The sequence below is a fragment of the Onychomys torridus genome, chromosome 9, assembly GCF_903995425.1.
Source record: "Onychomys torridus chromosome 9, mOncTor1.1, whole genome shotgun sequence".
NCBI classification, from domain to species: Eukaryota; Metazoa; Chordata; class Mammalia; order Rodentia; family Cricetidae; genus Onychomys; species Onychomys torridus.
In genome coordinates, this window is record NC_050451.1 from 74,906,602 (window position 1) to 74,920,300 (window position 13,699).

General features: G+C 37.4%; 1 protein-coding gene across 1 annotated transcript in view; it reads right to left on the reverse strand.

Annotated features, from left to right (window-relative positions):
• Positions 1-13,699, reverse strand: part of Diaph3 (diaphanous related formin 3) — a 483,673-nt gene that overhangs the window by 225,766 nt on the left and 244,208 nt on the right.

The window sequence follows — 13,699 nt, forward strand, 5'->3', positions numbered from 1 at the left end:
AGCTCAAACAGAGCTAAAAACATAGTCTAGCTGGTAAAGTGTTTGTCTTGCAAACAAAATGACAGCAGTTTGATCCCAGATCCCACAGAAAAAAAGCCAGCTGTTGTGACATACTTAAAATCCAACTGCTATGAAAGTGGAGACAGGTGGATTCCTGAGGCTGGCAAGTTGCCTAGCTCAGCCTACTGGGCAATTCTAGACCATTGAAAGACCCTGTTCTTAAAAAAAAAAAAAAAAGAAGGGGGGTGGGGATGGGCAAGTTGTCTTCTGCCAACCATATGAATATACACATGTACTCCCAACATGACTGAACACACACACACACACACACACACACACACACACACACACACACACTTCAATTACTTTTCCTTTAATTAGCATGCAAAATGAAGAATGATTTTTATAAAATTCTAGGCAAGAACTTAGACAAAGCATAAATAATGTGTCAATGAAACTCTTAAGAAAACACTGCTAGAAACTTAAATCCTCTCCTATATACTCCAATTGACCTTAAAAACTTGCATCCTTTATTTTTGTTATTGGGTCCACAGTGATGATTTCTAAAGCAATTTTGATCAAAGGATAGAAATATTGCATGTCCCTACAGCATAAAGGCCCATATAATTTGCTATAGAAAGAAAAACTGACATAAAAGAGCAATGAAAAACCCAAAAAACCACCATTCAATCAATTTCATTGAAAACCACTAACTACAGCAAGAAATTAAAATTTATATACTATATCTTCACTATTTAATGTATAACTGTAAATAAAAGGCAAGCACAATTCTAACATTTAAAAAATAATATAAACGATAACTATTTCGAGGGATTTTTAGATATGCTTTGCCTTATAAGAATTGTGGGAAATAGATTGAGACAAATGATTTGGTGGTAGTGGTGAAGCTACTGGTAAATAAGCTATGATAGCATTTCACTGGGAAGAAAAAAAAGTCAACTCGACTATTCTATATTCCTCCTCCTCCAAAAAAAAATAGCATCTAGACTTGGACACAAAACTGACACCCCCAGAAAAGAAAGACAAACAGCAGTAATAATGTATCATAGCTGAGCTGTAGGAAAGGAAACTTGACCTAATGTTAGTGGAAAGAAAACAAACACATCCATCCTTTCAAAAGAGCAAAGTCTGCTATGGAAGATAAGGAAATTTACTGGAACATACAGTTAAACACAAATAAAAATATAAGCAAAGCAAAGAACATGAGGCAAAAATCTCAGACAAGTATCCTAAGTAATCAATGAATATGGGGTCAAAGCAGCAGCAAGCTGTGTCCCAGAAGCCAGGAGGGAAATTAAACAGAAATACACCATTTAAATTACGGCTTTGCAGAGAAGTGGGTAAGTATTTAGCCCTAGAGAATTGTTTGCTTGTCATTGTAGGGACAGAAGATAGGAAAAGGTAGCAGGAACATTAGAGTAGGGACTCAGATGCTGCAGTCTCTGCATTATGCTGTTTGAAGAACAAGGAAGTCGACTCCCATTTGAGCCCCTAGTCTCTGGGGGAAAACATATTGTTATTTTGGGTTTTACAAAGAAAAACAGGAACAAGATAGGTCATGAGCAAAGAAATACAACTGTCTTTTAAATGTTTCCTTCCCATTGTATTATTTTATACTCTCTCTATATCAATAAATTGCCAATATTGCAAGAGGCCTAAATAGAAACAACACAGTAGGATGGAAAAAATGAGACATGAATTGGAAAGCAGAGATCATCAATATGGAGGTTCTTTTTTAAGACATTTATTTATATATGCTTAGGCTGTGTGTAGAAGGGGGTATGTATGAATTATGCATGTATGTGATGTATGTACATGTTGTGTGTAGTACATATACATACACACATAAATACACACATATATACACACATACATATATACATATATTTATGTTTATGAACATGCAGGCCAGTGGGTTATTAGCTTCTAATATTTTCTTAGTCCCGTAAGACAGGGTTTCTCAGTGAACCTGGAGTTTGCCACTCTTATTCTAGGTCGCTTGGCTATCAGGCCCCATTGTAAGGACATGGGTGCTGAGGATGAGAACGCAGGTCCTCCCGCTTGCTCAAAAAGCACTCTTAATGATTAAGCCATCTCCAGGGCCTCCAAGATTTCTAATTCTTGTTACTTTAAGGGGCTTGTACAAATAATTTGAGTATATGAAGTTACTTTGTGAATGATTCATCAGTAAAGTCAGATTACAGAATCAGTATGTACTTGCTAGTTCTGGGTTAACTTATTTGATGTAGGATTTATGCCATTAACCTGAGAGTCCAAAATCACCCTTCCTCCCTGCTATTATCCAAGCTTTCATCTATGAGTTATAACATGCCATAGATAGTATAATATTTATAAGAAGAAAAAGACAAATCAATGCTGGAGCAACAGACCCTCTTCGAGAGAATGCATATTTATTAACAAGCATGCATGTGTGGCTTACAACCCTCCATAACTCCAGTTCCAAAGAACACCCTCTTCTGGTGACCTCATATATGATGCACATATAAGCAGGATGGCAAACACATACATTAAAAAAATAAAATACTGTGAAAAAATAGCTAATAGAAGATAAATTATCTGTGCAAGAACCTTCCTCTAGTCTTAGAAAAACTGAGGAAGAACCTGGGAGCAGTGAGGCACAACACACAGGAAGCCAGAAGCCAGAATGGAAGCAAGTGAATGTAACAACAGAATGAAATTCTGAGCAGAACAGAGTCAAGAGCGAACAGAAGTCGGACGTGGCACTTGATGTTGTCTGAAACACTAAGAGAGCCCTAAGACAGGGATGGCAGAAACACATGTGGCATCAGTCATGCTACAGTATCATAGGAAAGTAAGAGAGCTTCTAGAAATGTGACTCTAAGAGGCTAAGCCCTCAACTGGAGAAGAAAATATTCAAGATAAAAAGCGAGAACACTGACAGCAGCTGGAAATACTGAGCTGTCTCTATGAAACACGTGCTTTCGTAAACAGCCCTTTGAGACCGCTCCTATATTCATGTAGAGTTCTAAGAAATGCATATATCTTTATAGTCAAAATTCAAATCCAGGTCTAACCAACACTTTTATAAATACAGAGAATGATAGTTGGATATAGAATCCCAAACTAAATTCAGATCCAGTGCTTGGAACATGTTAGGTTGCCTATCAAGTCTTAGTGAGCCAAGAGTCAATGGCTAGTTTTCAACATTTAAAAAAAGAAAATGAAGTAAAATAATGAACTACCTAGGGGCTTTTTAAAAATTCATTTACTGGGTATTTACTGGAAACTAACTAGATACCAGGTATCATTCAAGACACCAGAAATCCACTAATGGATGTGTGAAACAATGATTTTCATTATCATGGACAACACTATGGAGGGATGATAGGCTAATGGAGCAGAATACAATACATGAGAATGTGGTGCTATTTTATCTGTGTACTCAAAGTTTATCTGAGGATCAGAGGAAAAAGTCAACCACTATAGTAAACAGGCAATGGTAGCATATGCCTTTAATCCTCTCACTCTGGAAGCAGGGATCCTTCTGGATCTCTGTGAGTTCAAGGCCACACTGGGAACAGAGCCAGGCATGGTGAAACATGCCTTAAATTCCAACACTAGTTAACCATAAAAGTCTGGAGGTCTGTACAGACAGACAGGAAGTACAGTACGTGTCTGGCTTCTTTCAGCTTTTCTGATCTCTCAGTTTTCACCGCAATATCTGGCTCCAGGTTTTTTTATTAATAAGACAGTTTAGCACTTTGTCTTACATGAGAATACAATGGGTACTGTGGAGATGCTCTGGCAGCTGGTAAGTTATCTCAAGTGTGGTTCTACGGAAACCCCTCCCAACATCTGCCCTGTGAAGAAAGGAAAGGCTACTGGGTAACAGCAAGGAAACGGGCTCTGGGACTTCAGAGAACAACAAGTGTGGATAACACACCTAGGGACAACAAGGTCTACTAAGGAAGGTGAGCAAGAACGGGATGGAACTATTGAAAATTACAGCCAGGAATGCAACTGGTATGTCTGAGGAAGGATAGAGGCCCCATGGTTACAGAGTGCTAGCAAAAGTGAGTGGGAGATGATGAGCCAGGAAACCCAAGGTGGAGACAGGTTACATGGAGGCTTCTAGGCAGAACTGAGGATCTCTCAATGCAACAATATTTTGTACATTTTACCATTGGGGGCGGCAGATTAATAGGTCAGAGTTAAAATTTCAAACTTTCAGAGAAACTCACTAGTGTTAGCAACTCAATGAAATAGCATGTTATTTGGGTCATGCTGTGTTTTTATTAATTCTAATAAATTAAAGAATTGCAGAGTTATTTAATACAGCTGACATTCTGCTAATTTCCAGGGAACATGGGCAACAAAAGCTCACAAGAGATTCCATTCAGAGCTCAATGACACTTTTCTTCCCACTCAACAGAGAACACAATTGGCAGTATGTAAGTGATTTTTCTGCTTAATGGCAAGATTTGATATTATTATTTTGATGTAGATTTGAACTAAATGAATTCAATCCTTTGATTAAATGAGATTTATCAAGCAAGAACATGCCTGTACACTTTGGCAGCTTGACGATAACTGAGCTTATAAGAAATGTACATTTACTATGAGGACAATTTAGAAATGACTCCATTTCTGTTCATGAGAGCAGGGTCTGCAGGCAAGTGTTATTTCTTATTTCCACCCAGACACACATATCCCCATGAATAGCCGTTTCTTTCTAACAGTCACTAATGACTTTCATATTTCTTTAGATGTCAGACAGCCCTCTCACCCCAACACTTACTTAGTTTTTGAAACAAACAGCAATTGTGTCATATTATAAAATCACCTTGTACAATTCCCTTGATCAGGGACTTTAATTTTCCTCAGAGAGGTGGTAACCAAAGGCAAACACAAACAGACTTGCTGCTGATGAGAAGGTCCTCTGGGGGAAAGAAAGGGAAAACAGAAAGGCTTGCATATTTTCTCTAGTGTTTCTCTGCCTGAGTTCGCTCAGTGGTCTCATCTGGCCCCCAAACTACCCAAATGCCAACTGTACACAACCAGCACCAAACTAGTACCTCTAGTCCTGAACTCCCATTTTATATCCCAAATGAAGAGATGACCTGTTCATCTGGATTATGAGTATTTTCAAGAAAATGTTCCCTGTGCAAGGCTTCTCTTCATCTATTTCCTGGGATTAGCCTGGATTCCTCTTATTTCCCCAACTGGAAAAGTAGAAATTCTAGCCTCCTTACTCTCAAAATTATCTAAAACCTGACCACTTCTCAACAGTGTCATGGCCTTTAAAGGCTGTCAGCTCACTGATCATTCACACCTTAACAAAAAGATCATGAAAATTGCCACATTAACCTATCAGGGACTTCAATTACACACCTCACCACAATCCTCTCCCCCCACAGAGCTTCCAGAGAAACTGGGAAAGCACCAATGTAATCTTTTGACCCTTTGTTCGCAACTCTCCAACAACATTCTAAGAATAAACCCACACACCTTATCCTAGGCTGAAAGGCCCTGTTGGCCTCTCTAGTGTCTCCTGACACCACTCACTCTCCCTCACTCCAAACCATTGGTTCTGGGAACTGAAGTTCTCTGATGAAGCCCTGCCTGTGTTGCTAACCCGGCTGGCTGACTGATAAGAACCTCCTGATTATGGAGAGAATGTTGAGGTTTGCTAGCCAAATTATCTTAGGCCACCTTGGCCCCTAAACAGCCATCCACTACTAACCTCTTTATCTGACTTAACATTGTTGCAATTGTCGGCTAAGACTTTTGAAATGTATTTTTAAACTCAGCAAATAACTAGCTTCCTCCAAACCTAAACTTCAAATATTATTAACATCTGAAACAGTATATTTCTTACACTGTTCCAACCTGCCTTCCTGATGTCCCACAATATTTAGTAATTGCATTGGTTTATGGCTTTCATCTTTTCTATAGCTTCTTTTAAAGAGGAACCAGAATTTGCATTCCTGATCACAAATATTTCATGGAATAAACTATATTATTCACATTTGCAACAAGAATTGTATTTTGCTTCAACACATTACATCATCAAACACGTTTACCCCTTAAAATCATGACGGCTGTTCATGGCTGTCTCTTTCTAGAACATGCTTCCTCAAAATCATCCAGGTTACTGAATGCCAAGCTTCTGCCCAACAATTATACCTTTAACAAAGCTTCATAAGCAATCCAGTGAAATATACTCATTTTTATGCCACCACTTCCTGTGAAGCATTTATTACCATCCAATATTATGTCATTACACTTTTATTTATGTTATTGGCCCCAATGAAAACAAAGGAAAAATATCTGTTAAGAGATGTGTTTACTGCAAAATCTTAAGAATGCTGAGAACTGTGTCCATCAGATAAATGAACAGGAAACTAACCATTGCTGAAGTCATATAAACAATTGCATGTATTCATATAAACAATATCAGATAGTAAGTAGTATAGCTATTAACAGGACCTCAAGGTCTAATCCTACCAACGAAATCAAAGCACTTTGAACAAACAAGGCTGAGACTACACTAATGGAAAAGTATCTGTCTGGAAGCATTTCTTCAGAATCACCTAAAGAGAGCTCCAATGTAGATCAGTGAACTCTGAAATACATCAAGTCTATCAACCAAGAACTAAGCTCAATTATAAAAACAACCTATACATTTCTCTGGATAGATTTAGTTAAACCAAAAACCATGCATATAAAGAAAAGATATTCAGCCTTTGATGAGTTGGCAGCATGGAACTCCAAAGTGTCATGTATTAGAACAATTCACAAATGTGAGTAATTCAGAAGAAATCATTGAAATCTTATGAAAAAGAAAGAGGGGGGAGGTGTTGAATTATTCTTCAATTGACAACTATTCAAACCAAAAGAATTTCACTTTAATTAAAAGTTCAAATATCATTGTAAACTGCTTTTGCTCAGGGAGTTCAATGTGATAGAAGGCCGAAATCAAATCAAAAGAAAAATCATGATCATTAAACAACCGATGGATTTTAGTTCAAAGAAAAATCAATGGTAACTCAGAGTAAGGTAAGTTAATAAGCCTTAAACCAGGAGGAAACTGTTACCCTGCTGAGCTTAGAGGGTCTTGGATCCTAAGAATAGCTTGTCAAGAAGGGTCTAAACTAAAGTACTAACAAAGAGAAATGAACAACAATGACCACATGCTTACAAACTTAGGTGGAGCATAATTCTAAGATTTATACAGCTAAGAATTCTGTTAGGAAATAACAGCTCACCATTGCAAACAAATGTTCTCCATGCACAGCAAAAGATCTGTGAATGAGATTGACAATGTAAGTGAGCTTGGACACCTGGCAGGGGCTGGAAAGTAGCAGCACTAGGTGGAAGGAGCTGGCAAGAAGGATAAGACTCCAGCTTCAAACCATTTCAGACAGTCACATTTTATGCACTTGGCAGACGAAACAAAAGATGAATTACTGAAGACAAAAGGAAACAGAAATTATGAGAAGCCAAGTATGTTCATAAAGAAATTGTCTCAGGGGTTAGAGAGATGGGTCAGTAGTTTTGGCAAAAGGCTACTCGTCAAGAGGATCCAAGTGTTGGCACACAACTGTCTGTAACTCCAGTTCCTGGGATCTGACACCTTCTTCTGGCTTCCCTGAGCAGTAGGCATGCATTTGCTACACAGAAACATATGCAGGCAAAACACTCACACACATAAAAATAAAAAATAAGGAAATTAGATCATGCCGATGCCTTTTGGTAAGTTTTAAAGTTTAACTATGTGACTTGTGCTTTATTTAGAACAGGACATTTTGAAGCATTTATATAAGAAAACTTTAAGGGTCACAAGAAAAGCCTGGTGGTATTCAGCCTGAGATAGGGGTGCTTCCATATAGGTAGCCTCTTAGGAGCCCCATTTTTCTCTGTCAGTCTTTTCTAAAGGTGTTTCAAGAATCACGATTTTCTCAACAAACCATAGTTTCCCAAACACTTTTAGAAATCAATTTTGCTGCACGCCAAAGGGAGTGTTCTATCATGCACTTAAGCAAAATGGGCTTCTGAATTAGTGAAAGGTCAAGAAAATGTCCACTGAGTCCAGTAGGGAAACAGGAAGCAATAGAATATGTATCATCATCAACTGATTTATTTTTAATAAAAATTGAAGTGATTATTTTAACAATACCTTTAAAAAAAAAGTGAGCTTCCGGAACACTTGTTGTTTGAGGATGGCAAGATGACCAAGAAGGGAAGAAACTTGTAGCTCAAATCTAGTGGCCCGAGCTGAATCATGGGAGTCCATGTAAAGTGGAAGGAGAGAAGCAACTCTAAAAGTTGTCTTCTGACCTGTGCATCTTGGAATATTTATACCCCACACTCAGCCATAGTTAAGTTTATATCAGTTCTCTGTGTTTTGTTGTTTGTGCTATGTTTCTGCCCTCTTTCAGCCCACCCCAGCTTCCTTCTTGGACTTGTGTAATCAATATTATATGTTCACTATGTGCTAGAAGATGAACCAAAGAAGTTGGTAACACGATGGTCTAACAAAGCATTCAGACTCTTACTTGTAAACTGACACTTACAATCCAATGTGATAAGACACATTCAGAAATATGCACAGGGTACTATGGCAACAGAGAGGAAAGATGACGAATTTTATGGAAAAGAATAGAAATGTTAACAGACATTTTAAAGCACACTAACAGTGCAGTGTGTTGCCTTCAGAATGTGGCAGATTGTTTGGTGAAGATGTCACAGAGAACAAAGGTAAGATCTGAGCCAGAAAAGGATGGCCAAAGAAATGTGGGTTTCTTATTCAGGTGGAAAAACCCTAGACTCCACAGCAGGAGTGCAGATCAACTTAATAACCCTCTCTGGATTTTTGATCTCCATCCACAGATATGAGATAATAAATTTGTGCTTTTGGAAGCTACTTAGGTATTAGTAACGACTTACAAATTAATGGGAAACTAACAGTGTCTAATTTCCTATGGAAATGAAGATAGGAACAAATGAATATGAACAAACTACTACTCAAGGCCATATAGCTAGTGAGAAGTAGCTAAGACTTATCTGGCCCACAGTGCAACAGTAACATGCTGTCTTTCAATGAATACACAAAGATGTGTGTGGGTTCACTTTGTAATGGAATACTAGATGATGTCAAAGCAAATGATTAAAGGAAAGTCATAATATAGGTTATAAAAGTCTAAATAAGAGCATAAAAACAGCATAGCATGAAAATAATCTTCATTTTGTAGTAAAAGGAGTTTCTGAACAAAGCATTTTTTAAAGAGTTCATCTGAACATTCATGCATTAGTAATACAAAGCAAGAGAAACCCAACTGTTAGGAAGACAATTAGTGTAAAATGAGGTGTGTGCTGCAGGGGGAGGGGAGCATTCAGTGGGCATTCACATTGTCTTCAATGTTCTTACATTATTTATTTTCCAACAAAAATATTATGGTTTATTTTAAAATAACATTTTAATGCAGTGAGCTGTTCATGAACTTTATACAACATTTTCCAGGAGAAATAATAATAAAAAGAGGCCTCTACCTCACAGGGTTTAAAAGCCCTGCCCTACAGTGACACCAAATGGTAGAAGATCAAAATACAATATACAAATAGGACATTTGTGTGATTCAATCTCCTATAAATGTTTAATTCCTTTGAAGAGCAGGCAGATTAGCAGAATTAAATAATATGGAGACAAATACTCAAAGACCCAGAGTTTTTCATCAAAGGAAGTCTAGTACACCAAGCTTCAAATGCAAATTTTCAGGTCTCTTTCTAAACTTCAGCTAATCTTCTGATCCTGGTGAATATTTACATAAATCATTTTCACACAGTTAAAACCATGCCACTGTGAACACAGTGATTTTACCTAATGGCTTATTGATCAAAGAAACCCTGCAAATATATGAAACACTCATACAACTAAGTCAAGTTACTCTCCATGAAATCAACCTTTAATAAGAGGCTCTAGTTCAGGCTGATGGAAGAAGGAAGAAATCTAAAGCAATAGGCACCTGATTCCCATTAGCAAAGTTTCTGGGGAATATATTTTCATTTCTTAAACTGTAAATAGGAAAGAAGCTGATAAGAAAGGACACTACATCCCCAGAATAAACCAGTTTCTTAATGAGAAATGTTTAAGATTGTAAATAGAAAAAACTTTGGAAATTAAGTAAATTAATCAATATACAAAATCTTATTCTAGAACTGAAACTATAGAGAACAGAATGGGAATTGGTCTTATTCATTAAAGACCAATTTAAACAGTCTCAAGATAAGCCACATCAGAGATTTATGAAATATTATTGGCCAGAACCTTTATTTCTTAGCATTCAATGACAGCTTGTTCATGTTATTAGAAGTGGTACTGTTCACATACTAACATCTGCTAGGAATCATAAAAAACACTCAAAACATCAATAAGTTCTGAGATATAACTATAAATAATACTATATTTTAACTCCATGTTTTAAAATAGCTATAAATTACAGATATTACCTCCACATAAAAATGACAGACAAAGCAGGTGATAGCTAGGCCTGTAATTAATCAGTATATATGGTACTTTACAAATACATACAATTACTATGCATTGATTACAAATAAAACTTAAACAATTTTAATTAATGATTAGAAAGTTAAGAACTGGGTATAGGGCCTAGAGAGATGGCTTTGTGGTTAAAATCAGTGACTGCTCTCCAAGAAAACCTGGGTTCAGATCCCAGCACCCACACGGCAGTTCACAGATGTCTGTAATTTCAGTTCCAGTGGATCTACCACTCTCACACAGACATACATGCAGGCAAAACACCAATGGACATAAAAATTAAAATAGAAAATGTTAAGGAAGGAAGAAAGGAAGGAAGGAAGGAAGGAAGGGAGGGAGGGAGGGAGGGGAGGGGAAGGAAGGAAGGAAGGAAGGAAGGAAGGAAGGAAGGAAAGAAGGAAAGAAGGAAAGAAGGAAAGAAGGAAAGAAGGAAGGAAGACAGACAAATAAGCAAACTGGGCAAATAGTTCAATGCTTAGGAAATCAGAGGTTCTGAGTCTCTCACTCTCTAAGAAGCTTCTGTATTACCTATGAGCACATGTCACTACATACCACATGATGGATGGCGAAGTGCAGGACATCTTGGAAGCTGTCTTCTTTATGCCCGTTCATAGCAGAGGATGGAGAATTGAAAAGCTAAATCCTTAGTGCTGTAAAGTATCCATGTCTACTATATGTTCAGTTAAAATTCATATTTGGAAAGACAAGTGGTATTGGCATTAAAAATTTTTTCTCCCATTTTCAAGAGAAAATTAAATGTAGAGATGAAAATCTGTATTATCAGAGAGATGGAGAATACTTACAAATCAAATAGGGTTAAATCTTCAGGATATAAAATGTCATGGGAGTGGTGGTGCACGGCTTTAATCCCAGCACTCGGGAGGCAGAGCCAGGTGGATCTCTGTGAGTTCCAGGCCAGCCTGGGCTACCAAGTGAGTTCCAGGACAGCCTCCAAAACTACATGGAGAAACCCTGTCTCGAAAAACCAAAAAAAAAAAGGAAAAATATGATGGGAATCAGCAAAAATAGTTAATATATCAACAGATATTGCAGTTGATCTCAACCAAAAACCTGAGAGGAGATTGCATACAGTATTTCTAATGGTCAATTTGTGTACCAGACTCTAGAATGTTCTAACATGATATAGGAAAATCCATGTATACTTTTGGTCCACACTAATTTGTCTGTTAATGACATTGGTACCTCACAGTTTGACTATGCTAATTTTGCATATGCATTTCAACCAAAGAATAAATGATACCAATGGAAAACAATTTCCATGAAGAGCTGCATCTTGGTTTTGCATAATTCTTGTAGAATATTAAAGTTCACCGTGTAATGCTAACACCTTCAGTGAACTTGTTCATCATCTGATGTTAAGATATTTACTTGAGAATGCTATTTATCAAAAGTTTATAATTGATATGAATCAGAACAGTGAATTTACATACCTATAAATCCCACAAGTAAGCAACATAACAGGACTTTCAAATAACTTTTGTCAAAATGGATATCATAGCAGGGAGTTCTGTGCGGTAGTAGGAAACAGCACAATTGGAGGGCAGAGGGGTCTACACAGCAACTGCAAACGAACAAGGGCTAAGTAGAGAGACCCTAGCAAAGACAGAAGGCAGCGAGCAGAACAGGGAGAGGGCAGAGGGGAGCACTATAGGAATCCTAAATGGCAGTATTGGTCAAGAGAAGAAACACGACAAGGACATTTACATAAGGTACAAAGCAAATGAAAAAGCAAGAACGGACTCCATTCAAGGCAGGCAGAAGATGAGCTAAGATCAGTGCACTCCCTGACTAATTCCTTAGCTCTTACCTGCAATGATCACTCAAGAAAACAAACAGTACTTTAGGTAACAGTAAAAGGTAAACATGTTTTTAAGGTAAGATAAAAAGTCAGAACTCTAAACTTTAGATAACTTCAAGAATATTTTTTAAATTATTGTGCAAAAATTAAAATCAGTGGTATAGGAATCTTATAAACAAAATTATAATCAGTTTCCTAAGGTCATGAAACTATCATTATATAAAGTTGATAAGCTGTATGCTCATTGTGCCCTAGAAAATCAAAGATTGAGCTTCTCATTCAGACAGAAGAGAAAATACCCATCACTCTCTGATGTCTCATATGCTTTGTCAAATATAACTTTTGTAATACAAAGTAGTTCGGGGCTTTAAGATGGCTTTCTTTTATTGGGTGGAAAGGGACAGGTGCAACAAGGAGACAGGGTGAAGTAGGGTCTTGGGGAAATGGAACCAGACTGGAAAGAGTTATAGATAAAAGATCAAAACAACTCATTTTCCTCAAAATATGTACCTAACTAAATAAACTAGAAGCTGAATAGTGTAGTCAAGAAGACTGACAATGAGCACACAGTAGCAACACTGTCCCCAGCATCCATGGGAAATGCTTCCAGCAGCACATGCATACTTCCCACGGCATCAGCCATTTGCCAAGACGTATGACCATGCTTGGAATGTGCAGCATTTTCATACACTTGCTATCAACTTGATAGGATCTACAGTCACCTGTGATTTACCTCTTCATACTTGTCTAAACAGGCGTTTGCTAGGCTCCTTTAACTGATATGGTAAGACACATAACAAAGATGAGCATCATCATTCCATGAGACTGGGTCCTGGGCTGAATTAAAGAAAGAAACAAACATGCCTCTCCTACCACCCTCTCCTCCTCTCATCCTCCCAGCCCAGCTTCATGACTGAGGATAGAATGTGAACATAATACGAGCTGAGCTGGCCCACGCCTTCTACTGCCATGACTTCCCCAAAATGGTGGATTGCATCTTCAACCTATGATTCAAAAGGAAGACTTGCTATTGTCGAGTATCTAGTCACACCAAAGCGGAAAAAAATGGAAGTGGAAGATCCAATGCAAGCTATACAACATCTATTCTAAATAGCTATTTTAACTGTATTTTAACTGTTCACTGAGATGTGTAGACTTTGGCTGTGGGTTACTTTTGATGTGTGTATTTGTGTGTGCATGTTTGTATACTGTGTATCTATTTGTAAAATTTTTATAAATAAGGTTATTAAAAATTAAAAATAATTAAAGCGTAAAAGTTAGAAGAATAAAAAAAATCACAAGACAGTAATAAGGAAGAA